Here is a 20,978-nt window from a genome sequence, read left to right as displayed (position 1 = left end):
TCAGAATAAGTCCCCATCGTTAAGCCGTGCATGACTGTACAGGTGATTCAAGAAGGTCGTAAGACCTTAAGCAGGTTCTAAGAAACCTTTATAACTATGTTATCCAGTTTATGGTATCACAACCTAGTATAGTTGTCAAGGACTACAGAGTCTGGCCTCAGGGAGACACCTGCGTAGCCTCTTGCATGATTTCTTCATAGTGGTATAATATATAAGATTTTTTCCAAAAACTAGAAGTTATGACTTTTAATTACAAACATGATAGCTGTAGAACAGGAAACAAAATGAAGTATACCCCAAATTCTCAACCTAACATGATCCTTACATGAAATGTGGCTTTTAATTTAAACTGCTATGATGACTGTAGAGCAGGAAGCAAAATACATTGTTCTCCAAGTTCTCAACATGTTTATACCGGTGAAATGTTTTGTGAAATGGGAAGAGTCTTACTCACGGTCACATGGATCCTCGTGGGTCTGGTCCTGTGGTCCAGCTGTCTTGATTCTCACTCCAGCTGCTTGTCCAGCAGGGTCTTTACCTGGCTCAGCACTTCTGTGGTTGAACTGTCTTTCGGGGGCTCGGCTGGCAGGGAATCAAACCAATGAAACGGAAAAGGTGTAAATAAATTTCCCTATCTAAACTCTAACAGGCATGTCATTCCAAAACACAGGAATGAGGCGAAATCTCATCTGCGATGTAGATGCCATCTATTTTCCTTCATGTTATTATAATATGAAATGCTCTCTGGGTCAGTTATGTTATTTCGTTCATGCTAAAATCATATCCTTCAGGAAAATTATGAGGTGGAGAAAAGAGAGAAGGGGAAGAACAATTGACTTGTTTCTACTATGGGCCAGACTATGTAGCAGCATTTTTTATTATTTCTGTGTGAGTCTTCATGTCAGTTATTGGTGGGGATTTTTCTTCTAGATATTTATAATATTTTGAATGGAATTTCAATCACACTGTACATAGTCGGCTAATACAAAACACATTTCATTGCTTTGTCCACTTCATAAAAATATTTGCTGGACAAAGCTTAGGAAACCTGGCAAGCACCATCTTGTGACCAGAACCAGAACTGCAGACACTCAGGCTTCTAGAATTTTTCATTCTCAGTTTAAGAGTTCTGTGCATGTGTTATACAAAAATGGGATCATAATGTTCTCATTTTAATATTTTTCATCATAATATCTCTCATGCATATTGTATATATCTTTCTACATCTTTTGGATTTCCAAAGAAGAAAGGAAATCTCCACAACAATGGTCAAAATGTAATGGTTTGTTCTGTATATTTCTAGATTTTTTTCTGTAGAGACTTATCAATGTGGAAGCTTTTTGAAACTAGACCCTTTATTCCTCCAGTAATATATTTGAATATCTTTCCATATCAATAATTATTTTCCATATCATCTTTTTGTGAATTGCTTTACAAAATTTTTTCCACGTTTCTAAAATTTTATGTTTTTCTCATGATGAAAATTATTCAGGCTTGCTCTTTTCAAAATGAAATTTTTAAAATGGGGAAATGTAATACATAGAAGGTTAAAATATTCTGTCTATTAATTGGAGATATGTGTGGAGATATAAGAACACTTATATCTCCAATTAATAAAGTGGCATGTATTATTTCCAGATTTCTCCAATTAATAAAGTAGCATGTATATTTCCAGGTTTTTATTGCATACACTGTACTGATGCATGCACATTCTTTTTGGTAAACAAATAGGATTACATGATACAGGCCATTCTTCAATTTGCCTATTTTTAGAAGCTACCTTGGACATTTATTCTAATCATTGCATTTAGAGTTAACTCATTCCTTTTACAGCTGCGTAGTATTCAACATTATAGATATACTATCCTATATGACTATGTCATAATATGTTTAAAACATTTTATGAATTATTCCTCAGGAGTATAAAGATAAATATGTTCTGCTTGAACCAGAGTCTGGACTATAGCCTCAATAGGTGAATTGCAAGAAAAGCACAAGCAATCAGGTAATGAGCCTTCTCAGATCCACAGAAAAATCCTACTGCAGCTAAAGACAATGGAATGTGTGTGTGGCTATTTGCTCAAGTGTCTGTAACAAAAGTGATTATTCCCTTTTCAGCTCCATTATCGTTTCCAAAAGAATCTAAAAGTACATAAAAATCTAAAGATGAAAATACACATCATCAGTACTCAAACCCTGAGTTGTTCACGGCATACATTTGATGTCTAATCCTTTTGATTTTTTTCCTCATCACATACATGTTTGAATATACTATTTGAAATTACATTTATTTAGCCACATATTTGAACACCTTTCCCTGTTTATATATGAGTTTACGCTATTTTGGGGAAAGTAGCTTTTCCCCATGATTTTAAGTTCTCATCTCAGTTTCTATGCTGACATAGAAACTACATGCTAAGTAAAATGTGGAAGAAAGAAGTGGAAAATTTCCTCCTTTTCCCCCTGACATCCTTTTTTATCAGGCATCCTTTATTACTAAGTATATTGTTTGTTGTGTTTTATTATACTAATGCATGTCTGTTATTGTTATGATCTTTTAGATTTTTTCTATTACAGTACAAATACGAATGTACAATTCTCTTGAGAGATAGGTAGAAGTACAGACAAAGATCATATTTTGCACATTATTTAAAAAGCTATTAAGTCATTGTGTATCCCTTGACAAATAACCAAACTACTAATTCTCAGAGATACTCGAATTTGCACAGTTATGCATTACTTTAAATTACTAACATACTCCACCAAAACAGTAAGATTTGTTAGAAACACAATCAACACATTCAAAGTAATATAAAAAACCAACATCCCCAACTAACAACTTAATTTTTCATTTAAGACTATTACAACCTTTTTCAAAATAAGGAAGATTAACCTCCCAAGTTTTGTTTCATCATTTATCTCAGCCACCACTGCCTTTTGATGGAAACATAAAATGCTCTATTAAAAAGTTAGCTTTTGCTACCTCTTTAAGAATATTTTCCCGCAGGTGTAATGTTGATTACCACCTCCCCGACTGTGGACTTTTAAAATAATCTGAAGGAACACAAAACACATATATTAATTCCCTCACAGAAACAACGACTCTCACAAAACGACACTCCTTTCCCGTTATTCCTAAGCAGCACTCTCTTCTTTTCTCACCTTTATTCCAAATCTTTGAGAACTCTGTGAAAATAACTAGCATTTACGACAGCCATTACCTCCAAGCTTCTCCACGGAAGCCTCCGAAGCCTGTGTGTAATGCAGCTCCTCCCCGAAGACTGGCTGGGCGCAGCTTTCTTCCAAGCTCCTAGAGGATGCTCCGCCCCCTCTCCGTGATGGGGAAAGCACGAGGTTCTTCCTTCACTTAGGAGAAAAATGACCAACTTAAACCGAAATACAGTTAAAGGGAAGAAATGTTCCTCTTAAAGTACTTTAAAGTGTAATGGTAACCTATGTCTGTTCAATTTCCATTCAACCCCCTAGGATAGGTGTTTTAATGGAAAAAAAGAAGCAACAGCAAATCTCTTTTTCATATAATAAAGATGTGGTTAAAACGTTCCTTACATATATTTTTTCTGATCCTCTTTTGTACTTTATTTCTGGTAAATTTAAGACCTACTGGCCAAACTTCACAAAAAAACATATGCTAAGTATTTTGATTTGGATTACAGTGAATTAATACTTTATTTTAGGTAAAATTAATTCTTTACAATTTTGAATCTGAAACTGGGACATAATATATCTCTCCTTTCATTCAAGTTTCTTATACTTCTTTCCTTAGGTCATTTCCAAAGAAAAATCCTCAGACAAAATCTGATTATACTGAAATTGAAAAAAAATGTATTAAGCGTAAAATCACCATAGGCCAAATTAAAAAATCAGCCGCAAACTTAGGAGTGCTTTTCAAGTGCTTTTGTTTGTCCATATGATTAGATAAACAAAAATATACCCAAGCTAGTTCTTTCATTTCAATAAGAAAGAAATGAACAACAAAGTAGGGAAAGGGGCAAAGAACACAAGCAGAGAATTCCCAACGTCCTTCCCTATTCCTGATATTTACTTCACTGTGAAGAAAGCTCAAAGCAGTGTAACTTGAAGGCTCTCTGCGTCTTCTAGACTAGAGAAATATGCTCCTAGGCTGATGGATAGTTTTCCTTAAGTCTGGAGTTCTGTTAGTCTCATTTCACTCTCACAAGCAAAGTCCTGCAATTTATCTTCCCCTCTTAATAAAGCTGACAATTTTGGTTTCATCTGCTATTCAATTTATTTTTACCACATTTTCTTCATTATTTTTAAGATATGACAATTGTAAACTTTTTGTACCCACGAAATTACCTCAAAATGTATAATAATGCAAAAATGGATAGAAATACATTATTGGGCAAGTAAGAAGAATTTGATTAGCTCTTATAGAAGTAAAAGGAACTGGTGGTCAGTGCCTCCTCCTGAGGCTGTTTTACCTAAAAGTATTTTGATCTCTCCCAGATTAATGTCTGTTTATTTTGGTCTTGAAATGTGATTTTTTTGTACAATTGACAAAAATTATATATATTCAAGATGGGTAATGTGATGATTTGATATATGTGTACACTGTGAAATGATTACCACAATCAAGCCAAGTAATATATCCATCACCTCACATAGTTACCATTTCATGTGAGATGAGAACGCTTTAGATCTACCTTCTTAGCAAATTTCAAATATACATTACATATTATTAACTACAGTCACCTTTTCATGTACCTTTTGACCATTAGCACGTTTTCTTTGGAAAAAATAACTACCCAGTGTCCTTTACTCATTTTTAAAATCAGTTTACTTGCTAGTTTTTTCTTGACATTGAATTTTATAAGTTTCTTATTGTGGGTATTAATTTTATAAGTTTCTAATTGTGGATATCGACTCCTTATTGGATGCATGGTTTGCAAATATTTTCTCCCATTCCATGGGTTACCTTTTCATTCTGTTGATTATTTTCTTTGCTGTGCAGAAACTTTAGTTTGATGTAGTCCCACTTGTTTATTCATGTGATTTCTAATAGCAAGTTATCTCAAGAGCTCTGATATAATTTCAAAGCTCAAAGCTTCTCCATATTGCAACTCTTTAAAAACCGCTTCTGTTCATGAAAAATTCTGCAAAATTGTGGGACAAATTCTGCTAATGTGTAACAAGGACATAATACTAAGAATAATAGTTTATTGAAATATAACAACATCAAGAACAGAGAACTGATAAACTGTGTTCTATAAAGTCAGAAGACCTTGAGAAACAGTGCTATTCAGAATGAAAAGACTCTACTCTAAAGGGTTGCTTTTTTATTATTGTTGACATTAGTTTTATTTTCTTTGGTATTAAAAAGTGCTCTAAAAAACCAGTGGTTGTAGAACATAAACATACCAAAGTATAAAATGTTGAAAATACCAAATATTGGTAAGGATAAGGAGCAATTGGAAGGTTCATACACTTTTTACAGAAATGTAAATTGGAACTCACATTTTGGGAACTGTTTTGGCACTATTTGCCTAAAGCTGAGCATTATAGAGGTTAAGAGAGAACCATTTAGTGCTTTAAGTAGCAGAGTGGAATATCTAAATTGGTAATAGAGAAATGGTCTCCACAGAGACCTATGGGTACCCAGATGTTCCAGTGGGACATAGAAAGTAAATGTTTAAAATTCAATTTCTTTCATTTTGATTTATTTTATAAGCTTCTACTTATAAATATGTTAAATGTACGTAATAAATGCTATAATGTATTACATATTTTATAAAAATATCGAACAATTCGGAGGTATCAAATTTTTTTTCAGTGGTGATAAAAATATATGTGGACATCTCTGCTTTATGGCACTCACACCCCACATAGCCTTCCCACTTGTCCTTTCCCAAACCATTTGCATGGTTTGGGATTATTTTATCATAAAAAGACTAATTAAGCTGAACTTGCTAAATTTCCTGTATACTGTTTTCACTGCTCAGGTAAGCTAACGTTACTCTCATTAAATGTTTAAGGTAACCATGAGAAACTGAATTATAGTAAGCCATGTCATTGCAAAATGATTGGTTCTCTCAAACTTCAGGTAAAGCCACAAAATATGTGGGTATACAGTTATTCTATTTGGACTATGTAAGTGTTTTCACTGTAATATTATAAAGCCAAAATTCTTTGTTTTAAGTTCAAGGGTACAAGTGCAGGATGTGCAGGTTTGTTACATAGGGAAACACGTGCCATGGTGGTTTGCTGCACCTGTCAACCTATCACCTGGGTATTAAGCCCGGCTTGCATAAAACCAAAATTCTAATACCAACAGTGATTGTATTTTTCTTTAATGTCAACCTAAATTTAATTTCTTAGTTCTGTAATTGACTTTGAGACCTTGAAAACAATGAGTAAATTTTTTTGGATATCTGGACAATTCCTAAGAAAATCAGAATTCATAAACACAAAGCATCAAACATACCAAATTTCAATTAACAATTTTTATTTAGATTCTTACTTACATATAAAAGTATTCTTATAAAGCTCAAAATAAAACAGTAAAATCAATATTGTATATGTATCATCTACTAATATGTTGAGAGGTTAATTGTATTTTAAAGCTCATATTTAAACCTTTCTATGATATGTGTTTATGGGTGTGTATTTGGGTCTGTGTTTAAATATACACATATAATGGTACATTAATTTAAATAAGAGTAGTTTAAGAACAATAGAGAGGATTAAACAACTAAAATGAATAATGATTTTAGAACATGTAATCTGACCTCAAAATGAGATTATATAAACTTATTATTATTATTATTTATTTATTTATTTATTGAGACAGAGTTTTCCTCTGTTGCCCAGGCTGGAGTGCAATGGTGCTTTCTTGGAGTGCAATGGTGCTTTCTCAGCGCACTGCAACCTCCGCTTCCCTGGCTTAAGTCCTCAGCCTCCTGAGTAGCTGGGATTACAGGCATGCACCATCATGCCTGGCGTTTTGTATTTTCGGTAGAGACGGGGTTTCGCCATGTTGACCAGGCTAGTTTCTAACTCCCGACCTCTAGTGATTCACCTGCCTTGGCCTCCCAAAGTGCTGGGATTACAGATGTGAGCCACCGCGCCCGGCATAAACTTATTATTTACATTTCATATATTCTATCATGATAGCAAAAGATTTAATATGCCTCACCTTCATGTACATTTTCAATCCACACGAGCTTATTCATATTCTTTTGTGCTACCTCTTGTGCTCACAGAGTCTTCATTTCAGGAAGAGCTAAATTTTTATTTATTGTTGTACTTCTTTCTGTTATGTTTATTTTAAATATTGCATTGTCACTATAGTTAATGAGATATCCATGGATAAAACTGTTTCTTCCTCTTAGGTGTTTATTTTCTAATTTTAATTAAGCAGCTGATTTCCTCTAGTAGCCTCTTTAGTTATTTTCTTCCCCCAAATTGTATCTTTAATTAATTAATTATCAATTTATTTTTTGTAGAGACGGGGTCTCACTATGTCAGCCAGGTTGGTCTCAGACTCCTGGCCTCAGGCAATCCTCCCTCCTCAGCCTCCCAAAGTGCTGGGATTAGAGGCATGAGCCACCACGCCTGGCCTAACCCTAAATTGTCTTTAACCCTAAATTGTCCCATTGTCTTATACACCCAAATCATCTTTGGCAGTTTTCAGATGGCTAGAAAATAATACAAAAGGCATACTCCCTCACCTAATAAAAGAAGGGATGAAAATATACTTAGGTATATTTGGCATGCTATTTTATAAGTAGATTTAGTGTTAGAAGAACTACTATCTCTTTTTAGACACACATTTTGGAAAAACTGCCAAATCAAAAAAAGAAAATCAGCCTATCCTAGATTAATTTTGTATAGGTAAAGGGCTATTGATATAAATGTTTCACTGACTGTATCTTTTTCAGATAGATATAAGCATGCTGTTATTCATGTGTACATGCTGACACAATAACATTTTACAAATTGATGTACATTATAAGATTTCATTCCTAGGTTCTTATTCCTTGCTTTTTAGTGATAATTGTAGTCCACACTTTATAGGAAGGTTTATACAGTAGATTTGCCAATCACAGTCCATAAAACATAGACCGACTGACTTACACTTACTTATGGTAATTGTTACCTAAATTCTTTTTTTTTTCAATTTTCAGAATTTTTTTTTAATTTTATTATTATTACACTTTACGTTTTAGGGTACATGTGCACAACGTGCAGGTTTGTTACATATGTATACATGTGCCATGTTGGTGTGCTGCACCCATTAACTCCTCATTTAACATTAGGTATATCTCCTAATGCTATCCCCCCCAGCCCCCCACCCACAACAGGCCCCGGAGTGTGATGTTCCCCTTCCTGTGTCCATGTGTTCTCATTGTTCAATTCCCACCTATGAGTGAGAACATGCGGTGTTTGGTTTTTTGTCCTTAAGAAAAGGTCATGGTTAGGTCCTTATATGTATTATACCCAATAGGGAAATCCATGCTCCTCTATCTGATATATTCAATCACTCTACTAAATCAACCCAAACCTGTCAGTCTTGCATCTTTCATTGTGACAGTCACAAAGGCATGTGTCACAAATTATAGATCAAAGACTGGGTATTATGAAAGACGGGTCTAAGAAAGTTAGCCTTAGAGCCACAATGAAATGCACTGTACAAAGGACCCAAGATTCAAAATTTCCCAGACTATGCCAGCCCAGAAGCAGGGGACTTCAGGAGGTAGATCACGATTCCAAAACAAATGGAACAAGAATTTGTTACATGAGACTAAGGGAGGGCTGAATGAAAGGAGGGGAAAGTCTAATTATGATTATTTTCATGGGGATGTTTTAGACACTGTGTTTATAGGTATTCTCTATTCTGACGGTCTTATGCCATAGTGTTTTTTTTTTCTTTCTCCCTCTCCTTTTCCTTCTCTTTCTCCTTCTTCTCCTCTTCCTTTTATATTTTAACTCTCCACATCACAGCATACCAGAAATATCTCAGCCTTTAAGGTAAATTTCTTGATCTTTATTCTCTAACTTTGGAGAAAGTAAGTTCATAAAATTGGTAAAGAGCATTTCTGGAGTAATTGGGACTTTTTAAAACAGAGCTTTGGATTTTTTCACAATCTTCAGAGAAACAGTTATCCGGGCTTGGTAGTTTCTCACCATGAAAGGGTTGGCAACAATATAACAATGAGGTGTGGGTATGTTCAGTAACACATAATGCACTTATGTAAATATACCAAGATATGTAAACAAAATACTCTAAAAGCCCAGGTGAATTGACAAATTAATTTGTCACCATTAAGATTTATTTACTTGATTATTTAATTTGGAAATTGCTCCAAGATGTTAGAAACTGAGTTAAATGATGAATATAAATAAGTACAAACCTTGCTGATAATCATGGTTCTAATAACAGTGTATAAAGAAAGCCTATGTCTAAGTTTCACTATATTAAAAAATTATAACAAACAATCAAACAATATGTTAAAACGTGAATGATTATTGCCTTTTGGAAGAGGAGACCAGAAAAATAGACAGTCAAAAGGAAAAAAAATATTGCCAAGCTAAGAAGTGGGCAAACTATATATTCTACATATTTATTTTCAGATTGAAAGAAAATCACTGGCAATAACTTGCTTTTTGGTGTCCTGCTTCGTATCTCTATTGACTTGATTTCAGGCCTTCTTGTTAGATGTTCCTATTCTACACTGTTGCTGGAGGATGAAAACTTTTAATCTCAAGCAGATAAATTCTGAACATTTGCTGCTTAAATACAAATGTTTTTGTTTGTTTGTTTTCTGACTGATAGCATGTACCGAAGGCGCTTTTTATTTTCTGACTGATGGTCAGTATGAACTGTACTGCCACAAGCTTCAGGAAAAGACATTATGTCTTTTAAGACTTTATGAAAGGACACTTTCTTCATTATTATGAAAACCTACTTGTTTATGTAAGCATTCTTAGTTTCCAAATTTTTAATCATTCAATTTCAAAGCCCTTTCCCACCTGGCATGCTCTCTTTTAAATGTTTCTGTTGTTTTGCTGGTTCCTTTGCTGGTAAATTAACAAAATTTGACGCATGGTAGAAATAAATTTGTCCAAAGCAAATTTGTATCAGGTGATATACAAAGTATATAACAATTCCGAAGGCATAGACTTTCACCTATCTAACACTGGCTATGAACAAACAGTATGTAAGAATGCCAGCCGGCCATGGTGGCTCATGCCTGTAATCCCAGCACTTTCGGAGGCTGAGGCAGGCGGATCACGAGGTCAGGAGTTAAAGACCAGCCTGGCCAACATGGCGAAACCTCATCTCTACTAAAAATACAAAAATTAGCCAGGCATGGTGGCGCGCACCTGTAGTTCCAGCTACTCAGGAGGCTGAGGCAGAAGAATCGCTTGAACCCCGGAGAGGGAGGTTGCAGTGAGCTGAGATCACGCCACTGCACTCCAGCCTGAGCAGCAGAGCAAGACTCCATCTCAAAAAAAAAAAAAAAAATGCCTACTGGCTGAATGTCTTGCCACCTTAAGCACAAGAGCAAGAAAAGAATGTACTGGAGTTGAGCTTATGGATACTGAGAAAGGCAAACTAGTCAATCACTGCTAGGGCCAAAGGAGCCTGAGAAATCTCTGGGCAAATGTATGGGAACAGGATAGAGAGGGAAAAAGTGCTTCCAGTGAAGAGAGATGAGCTCCCACAAAGAATCTGCTGACGCATGACCCACAAGAATATAAGTTTGAGTTTGCCATATTTGGGAATTTTTGTGTTTCTGAGTCAATATGTAAAACCTGCACATTGCCAATGGCTAATAATAATATGAGTTAGACTGCTTAGGTTAATATTATACTAAGATTTTAAAACAAAGTGCTAAGGTTTCTGAAGACCTGACAACTACCTCATCACAGTGTACACATAATTACAAAAAACAAACAATCCTAGCTCTTGCCACACTCTGAGATCACGTTAGAGAGACAGAGCTTCAGTGAGATACAACTCTTCTCGGGATTGACAAGCAAAGAGCAGGACCTTCTGCGATCAATCTTGGTGATTCTAAAGCAAGAAAGAGCCATCTTATTCTCTAGGGGATCCATAAAAGAAGGGCCATCCTGGACCAGAGTTATTCCTGTATCTATTCTGCATGAAGGTCATTATTATTTTCTAGTGAGGATATTGGGAGACTATTCACAAGGTGAGCTGTTTAGCTTTAATAAATTGTCAGGGATGCACATACCCAGATGGTTACGTTTTTGATTTCTCAATATTACAGGCAGTCTGATAGATATGAATTTATTTCCCAGCTCTACCACTTGTCATGTCATCTTAAGTTTCTTCATTTCTGTGTACCTCAGTTTCCTCATCTATAAAATGTGAGTAATTTTAATATCTAACTCTAGAGTTGATAGAAGTAATCAAAACAATACTGTAGTTCACCTGAAATAAAAACGTGGGAATTTCCAGGAAACTTTTGAAAAATAAGTGTAAGTAGAGAAAACTAACACTGCCATATATAAAGCCATATAAGCGAAATTACAATAATTAAAAGTTTTTAGTACTACTAACCCACCTAGGCATGGAGCAAGCAACTAATGAAGACATAGCGAGAATGGGAGAAAGGGAAAAAGAAATCCATATGAATCGTAGAGCATCTGAAGATATACATGGTCTGTTGATGTACAGTCATGCATTGCTCAATGACAGGAATATATACTGAGAAACGCATCATTAGGCAATTTCTTAGTTGTGCAAACATCATAAAGTGTACTTACACAAACCTAGATGGTATAGCCTACTATACTCCTATGCTATAAACCTGTACATGTTACCATATACTATAGGCAGTTGTAACACAATGGTAAGTATTTGTGTATGTAAACATATCTAAACATATAAAAGGTACTTTTAAATAAAGTATAAAAGATAAAATATGGTATATCTATATAGGGCATGTACCATGAATGGAGCTTTCAGGACTGGAAGTTGCTCTTGGCAAGTCAGTGAGTGAGTAGTGAGTGACTGTGAAGGCCTAGGACATTACTGTACACTACTGTAGATTTTATAAACACTGGAAACTTAAACTAAATTAATTAAAATTATTTTTCTTCAGTAGTAAACTTAGCTTACTATAACTGTTTTACTTTATAAACTTTTTAATTTTTTAACTTTTGATTATTTTGTAATAACATTTAGCTTAAAACACAAACACATTGCATAGTTCTACAAAAATATTTTCTTCTTTTATATCCTGATTCTATAAGCTCTTTCCTATTTTTAAAACTTTTTTTTTAACTTTTAAAACTTTTAAAAAATAACTAAAACACACACACATTAGCCTAGGCCTATACAGGGTCAAGATCATCAATTTCACTGTCTTCCAGCTCCACAACTTGTTTCATTGGAAGGTCTTCAGGGGCGATAACAGGCATGGAGCTGTCATCTCCTATGATAACAAGCCGCCTTCTGGAATACCTCCTGTAGGAACTGCCTGAGGCTGTTTTACAGTTAACTGTTTTAATAAGTTGAAGAAATACACTATAAAATAACAATAAAATACATAGTAAATGCAAAAATGAATAGCATAGTCATTAATTATTATCAAATATTATGTACTGCACATAATTGTATGTGTTAAATTGTGCTTTTATACAACTGGCAGTGCAGTAGGTTTGTTTTCACCAACATCACCACAAGCAGATGAATAATGCTACGACAGCTACTGCGGACTTCGCTCAGCCATGGGAACTTTTTAGCTCCATTATAATCTATGGGACCACTTTTGCATATGTTGTTTGTCGTCTACCAAACCATCATTATTCAGTGCATGACTTTACATAAATATAGACTAGAAATCTGTCATAAATTATTTACATCCTGGGAAAATCCTTGGGATATTGACATGTTTTAAATTCCTGGTTCTCTACTAACGTGAGGCTTTTAAATGGCTCTTTTGTTTCAGGATTACTAACTGATACCAACTTTGGTGCCCTCATCTTTTCCTCCTAAAACTCCAAAGGGGTTTAAACACTTGTTTTGAGTGGGCAATACTTGAAGATACTGGATTAAGTACAAGACAGAAAAGGAGAATCAGAAAAAAAAAAGTCTTATATCAGAAAAAGAATCTTGTCAATGAAGATGCAGTAGAGATATGAGAATAAAAAGAGTGGGGATCATACAGAGGAGATCTCATACATGGAATATACATTAAAAAAGAACTATAAGAGTACTATCATAACACCCTAAGACCAATATATTCTTATTATTGTTCATTTATTTTAAGTTGTGAGTATATTTGTCCTCATGTGTGACAGCAACACTGATGTTACAGAAGCCCACTTGCTCGAAGTCACCTGCCACTTTTGTCATCGGAGCCAAAGCCCATGAATGCCCTGAAGCTATAGGGATCAAAGTATACAAGTGCTGTGCTTCCAAGCCAGCTAGAACTCCCACTGCCTCTGTCAGAGCCAGAGCTAGGAGCACACTGCTGAGTAGGCTGCCAGACCATCTGTGACACCACAGCCAGGACCATTCTGCCTGAGCAGGAACCCAGGAGACTACATTTCTACTGGGGAACCCACACTCCTGCTGAGGAGTCTACCTCCCCACTCGTACTACTGCAGTTATAGGAAACTTATATTGCCAAAAAAAAGAGAGAAAAAAAGAACAATGGCTTCTCTCCTTCTTCCACCTCCCCAATCTCCTACCAGTTTCTCCCATTTACATAATCTAACAGATATCAAGGTAGCAAGGGAGTCTGGGCGAAGTAGTCTATGGGCTTCCATTACTTATAATACAGAAGAATGGAAAAAGAACTGAGAGAATCAGATACAATAGGATTATAATGTCTTTATTGTCAACATTTCTCTGTAAAATAATTATATATGCTCATAGAAAATATAAAAATGCAAAAATACAAGATATATAAGGAAGACAGTATAACACACCAGAGATGCCTACTGTTAATATTTGTGGTTTTTATCCTTCATAAATTTTCACACATATATATGTGAATATTATTTGATACTATGGTTTTTAAATTCAATGATATATTTAAATATTTTTAAATCAAAAGTATTATTTTCATCATTTAAAAGATTATTTTGAACAATACATTCTTTATATTTCTAAAATATCTCATTTTTCTGGTAGCAAAACTCATGTAAATTTTTAAAGAAAATTCAAACCAGGAGAATGTTATAATATAGATGTTGATATAATCCTGTATCTCCATCACCCCTGGTCACTGCCTGCTTATCCAGCTGTGCTCTATTAATTATTGGCATATATTTTCTAGATTTTTTTACGTATTGTTCAAAAACATGTATTCTGCTTTGAAAATGGGGCCATGTGATACATTCCATTCTGCATTTTGCCTTTTTGAAAACATAACATGACATTTCTATGTCACTACATATATATAGTAACTTCATTGTTTTTAGAAACAACATACTGTAAAATCTTGTGGATAAGCTGTCTACTATGGTTTGAAAGTATGTTCCTCCAGAATTCATATGTTGGAACCTAAACCCTAAGGTGATGGTATTAAGAGGTGGGGCCTTTAGGGAAGTGATTAAGTCAGAAATTCTCTGCCCTTGTGAATGGGATTGATGCCCTTAAAAAGAGGCTTCAGTAAACTGCCTGGCCCTTCCATATCTTCTGCCATGTGAGGACACAGTGTTTCACCCTTTTGCCCCTTCTGCCATGTGAAGACGCAGCAAGAAGGTGCAAGCCCTCCTCAGACACTGAGTCTGCTGGCACTTTGATCTTGGGCTTCCTAGCCTCCAGAACTGTGGGAAATATTTGTATTATTTATAAATTACCCAGTCTAAGGAGTTTCTGAAATAGCAGCAGGAAAGGACTAAGACATCTTACTTACTGTTTAATAACTTGCTTTTTCTTTAAACTGCTTTATTGAGGTATAATTGACCTAAAATAAACCACATGTATTTAAATTACATAACTTAATATGTTTTGACATATGTATAAACTGTTAAACTATCACCACAATCAGCATAATGTCTTTTCCTTGCACCCCTTTTTAATCACCTCCCACTCAGTCCCTATCCCTAGTCAACCACTAATCTGCTTTCTGTCACTATAGAATTGTTTTTCTAGAATTTTATATACATACACTTGTACAGTGAGTCACCTTCTTTATCAGCTTCTTTTACTCAGAATAATTATTTTGAGATTCATTCTTCTTGTTATATGTATCAATAGTTTATTCCTTATTATTGCTGATTAGTAGTCCATTGAATTTACACACAACTGATTTTTTAGCCACTCACCTATTAATGGGCAATTTGGTTGTTTCCAGATTGGGGCTGTTACAAATAAAGCTGCTACAAAATTCATGTAAAAGCCTTTGTGTAGTCATTTTTTTTTGCATAAATACCTAATGGTGGAATGACTGGATCATATAGTAGATGTATGCTTAACATTTTAAGAAACTGCCAAGCTGTTCCAAAGTGACTGCATCATTTTACATTCCCATCAAAAATATATGAGAGTTCAGTTCTCCACATTTTCACCAACACTAGGTATACACAATTTTTAACTGGTCTATTAAGTGTGCAGTTGCTTCCTTATTATGATGTTGAACAACTTTCATGTGCTTATTTGCCATTCATATATCTTCCTGAATGAAGTGTCGATTCAAATATTTTCCCTATTTTTATTTGGTAATTTCTTTTCATGTTATTTAATTTTGAGAGTTCTGTATACATTCTGTATAGAAATCCTTTATCTGATATATTATTTTAAAAAATTTTTCTTGCAGTTTATGAAGTCTTTTCATCCTCTTATAGCTCTTCAAAGAGCACAACTTTTAAATTTTGATGAAGTCTGATTTATTATTTTATTCCCTTAAGGATTATGCTATGCTGTCATATATAAGAAGTCTCTGCCTAACTGAAAGCCATCAAGGTTTTCTTCTATTTGTTTACAATGTTTTGTGGTTTTATATTTCACATTTAGTTCTATGGTTTATTTTAATTTTTTGAACACAATGTGAGATTTTTATGTGTATATTCAATTGTTCCTGTGTCACTTGTTGAAAAGAATGTTTCTTCTTCTGAATTGCCTTTGCATCTTTGTAAAATATCATCAATTGTTCATGTATGTGTAATATATTTCTGAACTCTCTCTTCTATTTCATTGCTCTATTGTTTATTTTTACAATAGCACTACACTATTTTGATTAACATACCTTCGCAAGAAGTCAGGAAGTATGTTCTCCAACTTTGTTCCTTATCAAAGTTGTTTTGGCTATTCAACCTTCTTTGCATTTTCATGTGAATTTTAGAATCTCCTAGTTAATTTCTACAAAGAGACTGCTGGGATATTGATTGGAATTGTAGTGACTCTAGTGATCAATTTAAGTGGAATTGAGACCTTAAAAATTGAGTGTCCTGATACATAAACACTAATTATGTCTCTAAAATCTATATTGTTGTATATCAGTATAGTCATTCCAGCTTCCTTTTGATTACTGTTATCATGGTATATTGTTTCCATCCTTTCACTTTTACTTTTTGGTGTGTCTTAATAACTACAGTGGGTTTCTTGCGAGCAGCCTATAGTTTAGTCTTGCTTTTTTACCCAACCTTACATTTGAGTTGTTTAGACTGTTTATATTAGATATGGTTGTTGATGTGATTGGGTTAAAACCTACCATCTTGCTATTGTTTTTTTGTTTATTTTACTTTAAGCTATGGGATACATGTGCAAAATGTGCAGGTTTGTTACATAGGTATACATGTGCCATGGTGGTTTGCTGAACCTATCAACCTATCATCTAGGTTTTAAGCCCCGCATGCATTAGGTATTTGTCCTAATGCTCTCCCTCCCCTTGCCCCCTACACCCTGACAGGCCCCGGTGTGTGATGTTCCTCTCCCTGTATCCATGTGTTCTCATTGTTCAACTCCCACTTATGAGTGAGAACATGCAGTGTTTGGTTTTCTGTTCCTGTGTTAGTTTGCTGAGAATTATGGCTTCCAGCTTCATCCATGTCCTTGCAAAGGACATGAACTCATTCTTTTTATGGCTGCATAGTATTCCATGGTGTATATGTGCCACATTTTCTTTATCCAGTCTATCATTGATGGGCATTTGGGTTGGTTCCAAGTCTTTGCTATTGTAAATAGTGCTGCAATAAACATACGTGTGCATGTGTCTTTATAGTAGCATGATTTATGATCCTTTGGGTATATAACCAATAGTGGGATTGCTGGGTCAAATGGTATTTCTGGTTCTAAATCCTTGAGGAATCGCCACACTGTCTTCCACAATGGTTAACCTAATTTACACTCCCACCAACAGTGTAAAAGTATTCCTATTTTTCCACAGCCTCACCAGCATCAGTTGTTTCCTGCCTTTTTAATAACCACTATCCTGACTGGCATGAGATGGTATCTCATTGTGGTTTTGATTTGCATTTCTCTAATGACCAGGGATGTTGAGCTTTTTTTTCACATGTTTGTTGGCCACATAAATGTCTTCTTTTGAGAAGTGTCTGTTCATATCCTTTGCCCACTTTTTGATCAGGTTTTTTTTTTTGTCAATTTGTTTAAGTTCCTTGTAGATTCTGGATATTAGATCTTTGTCAGATGGGTAGCTTGCAAAAATTTTCTCCCATTCTGCAGGTTGCCTGTTCACTCTAATGATAGTTTCTTTTGCTGTGCAGAAGCTGTTTAATTTGACTAGATCCCATTTGTCAATTTTGGCTTTTGTTGCAATTGCTTTTGGTGTGTTAGTCATGAATTTTTTGCCCATGCCTATGTCCTGAATGGTATTGCCTAGGTTTTCTTCTAGGGTTGTTATGGTTTGGGGTTTTACATTTAAGTCTTTAATCCATCTTGAGCTGCCTTTTGTATAAGGTGTGAGGAAGGGGTCCACTTTCTGTTTTCTGTATATGGCTATCCAGTTATCCCAGCACCATTTATTAAATAGGGAATCTTTTCTCCATTGCTTGTTTTTGTCTGGTTTGCTGAAGATCAGATGGTTGAAGATGTGTGGTGTTATTTCTGAGGTCTCTCTTCTGTACCATTGGTCTATATATCTGTTTTGGTACCAACATGATGCTGTTTTGGTTACTGTAGTCTTGTACTATAATTTAAAGTCAGGTAGCGTGATGCCTACAGCTTTGTTCTTTTTTGCTTAGAATTGTCTTGGCTAAATGGGCTTTTTTTGGTTCCATATGAAATTTAAAGTAGTTTTTTTTTTTCTAATTCTGCAAAGAAAGTCAATGGTAGCTTGAGGGGAATAGCACTGAATCTATAAATTACTTTGGGCAGTATGGCCATTTTCACGATATTGATTCGTTCTATCCATAAGCAGGGAATGTTTTTCCATTTGTTTGTGTCCTCTCTTATTTCCCTTAGCAGTGGTTTGCAGTTCTCCTTGAAGAGGTTCTTCATGTCCCTTGTAAGTTGTACTCCTAGGTATTTTATTGTCTTTGTAGCAATTGTGAATAGGAGTTCACTCATGATTTGGCTGTCTGCTTATCTATTGTTGATGTATAGGAATGCTTGTGATTTTTGCACATTGATTTTGTATCTTGAGACTTTGCTGAAGTTGCTTATCAGCTTCAGGAGTTTTTGCGCTGAGATGAAAGGATGCCTTCTCTTACCACTCCTATTCAACATAGTATTGGAAGTTCTGGCCAGGGCAATCAGGCAAGAGAAAAAAATAAAGGGTATTCAAGGAGGAAGAGAGGAAGTCAAATTGTCTCTGTTCGTCGATGACATGATTGTATATTTTGCTAATTGTTTTCCATTTGCCCCATCTTCTCTTTGTTCCTCTTTTCCTCTTGTTCTGCCTTCTTTTGAATTAATTGGATATGTTTCATGATTCCATTTTAAATATGTCTTTAACTTATGACAGTGTATCTTCAAGTTATATTATACAATTTCATGCCTTAAGAATCTTTCCACAGTATACTTTTATTTCTCCATCCCCAAACTTTGTGCTATTGTTGTCATACATTTTACTTATACATATGTTTTAAAATCCACAATATCTTGATAGCATTTAAATAGTCAATTTTGAAGACATTTAAGAAAAAATCTGTTTGATTTATTCATGTGGTTACCGTCTCCAATACACTTGCATTACTTTGTGTAGCCAGATTTTATCTGAAATCATATTCTGTTTCCCTGAAGGACTTCCTGTAACCTATCTTGTAGCAGAATTTTGCTGGTGACAACCACTTTCAGCTTTGTATGTCTGAAAACCTATGTATTTCCCATTTCATTTTGAAAGCTATTTTCACTGAGTTAGGTATTCAGGTTAATTTTTTCTTAAAGATGTAGTTACAATGTCATCTAACTTGCATTGTTTCCAATGAGAAATTGGAGATCATCATTTCCTTGGTACTCTGCACACAATGTGCTTTTTTTCTTGCTTTTAAAATTTACTCCATCACTAGTTTTGAGCAATTTGATTATGACATAACTTGCTAAATTATCCCTCAATCCATTAGTCATCCTTTTCCTCTTTTTTTCTCTTTTTGTTCATTTTGGATAGATAGTTCTATTGCTCTGTTGTCAAGGTCACTAATCTTTTCATCTGTACTGCATAATCTGCTATTAATCCAATCTAATGTATCTTCAATCCCACAAACTGTAGTTTTCTTCTATTGAAGTTGGATTTGTACCTTTTTATATCATTCATGGGTATCCTTGACAGATCCAATTCTTTCTCTAGATTTTGGCACATCTTAATCCATTTTCCAGCACTTATAACAGAATACCTGAAACTGGATAATTTATAAAGAAAAGGAATTTATTTCTTGAAGTTCTAGAGGCTGAGAAGTACAAGGTTGAGAGGCTGCATCTGGCGAAAGCTTTCTTGTTGGTAGGGACTCTTCACAGTCCCAAGTTGGTACAAAGCATAACATACTAAGCATGCTAACAGGGTCACTTAGGTCTCTCTTTCTCAACTTAAAGTGACCTTTTTAGGTGCTCAATATTGAATTGCTATAAATATTCTTGTGGTTTGTTCTGAAACGTGGTTATAGTTTTTGAAAAGAGTTTGATACTCTCAGGTCCTATTTTTAAACTCTTTAAAACTGAAACCAAAGCAGGGTTTAATCTAGAACTAGCTTTCCCTACACAGGCAAAACTTTCTGAGTATTCTCACTGGATGCCTGTAAATTATGAGGTTTCCCACTCTAACTCACGGGAACAGAAATCATTCCTTGTCCTGTTTGAGCTGTGGGAACAGATCTTTTCCTTCCCTTCCTTTCTCCCTTCCTTCCTTCCTTCCTCCCTCCCTCCCCGCTCTCTTTCTTTTCTTTTTCTTTTCTTTTCCTTTCCTTTCCTGTCCTGTCCTGTCCTGTCCTGTCCTGTCCTGTCCTGTCCAGTCCTTTCCTTTCCTTTCTATTCTTTTCTTTTCTTTTGTCTCACTCTGTTTTCCAGGCTGGAGTGCAGTCACGAGATCATGCCTCACTGCAGCCTCAAATTCCCGGGCTCAAGCAATCCTCCAACCTCAGTCTCCTGAATAGCTGGGACTACAGGTGCACACCACCAAGGCTGGGTAATTTTTTTTTTTTTTAGAGGCAGAGTTTCACCATGTTGCCCAGGCTGGTCTCGAGTTCATGGGCTCAAGCGATCTTCCCACTTCCATATCCAAAGTGCTGGAATTACAGGCATGAGCCACTGTGCCTGGGCCCAAGTGATTCTTTCCTCTGCCGGGGGAACATGCTCACACACACTTGCTGATCATTACTCAGCTAAAGACTATAATAAGGCTATGGCAGATATGTGGAGTTGTCTCTTTGCAATTAGCTTTTCCCCATAACTCTGCTCTCCCAACTCTAGCCTTTCACATCTGATTCTGTCTTCTTAACTCAGGGAGATTACTAGGATCTACTTGGGTACCTGCCTGCCATACAGGCCTGAAAACTTTCCAGACTGTAAGTTGGAGTAATCTTAGGGATCACATAATTTATTTCCTATATCTCAAGGATTGATG

General features: G+C 35.3%; 1 protein-coding gene across 14 annotated transcripts in view; it reads right to left on the bottom strand.

Moving 5' to 3' along the window:
• PWWP3B (PWWP domain containing 3B) overlaps positions 1 to 3,366 on the bottom strand; it is a 41,284-nt gene extending 37,918 nt beyond the window's left edge. For 8 of the 14 annotated variants that reach the window (XM_054472327.1, XM_054472325.1, XM_054472333.1 and 5 more), the window contains exons 1-2: positions 3,163 to 3,283; positions 455 to 582 (exon numbers count right to left, since the gene is read on the bottom strand). The gene's annotated coding sequence lies outside the window, so the exon portion shown is untranslated. Of the gene's footprint in view, positions 1 to 450; positions 583 to 3,162 lie in introns of all 14 variants that reach the window. The other 6 variants (XM_054472329.1, XM_054472332.1, XM_054472334.1 and 3 more) reach the window with 3 other exon arrangements.
• Positions 3,367 to 20,978: the final 17,612 nt, after the last annotated feature.

Source organism: Pongo pygmaeus, chromosome X (genome assembly GCF_028885625.2).
Source record: "Pongo pygmaeus isolate AG05252 chromosome X, NHGRI_mPonPyg2-v2.0_pri, whole genome shotgun sequence".
Lineage (NCBI taxonomy): Eukaryota > Metazoa > Chordata > Mammalia > Primates > Hominidae > Pongo > Pongo pygmaeus.
The sequence above is the reverse complement of the archived record's forward strand: the minus strand, read 5'-3'. Positions and strand labels throughout refer to the sequence as shown.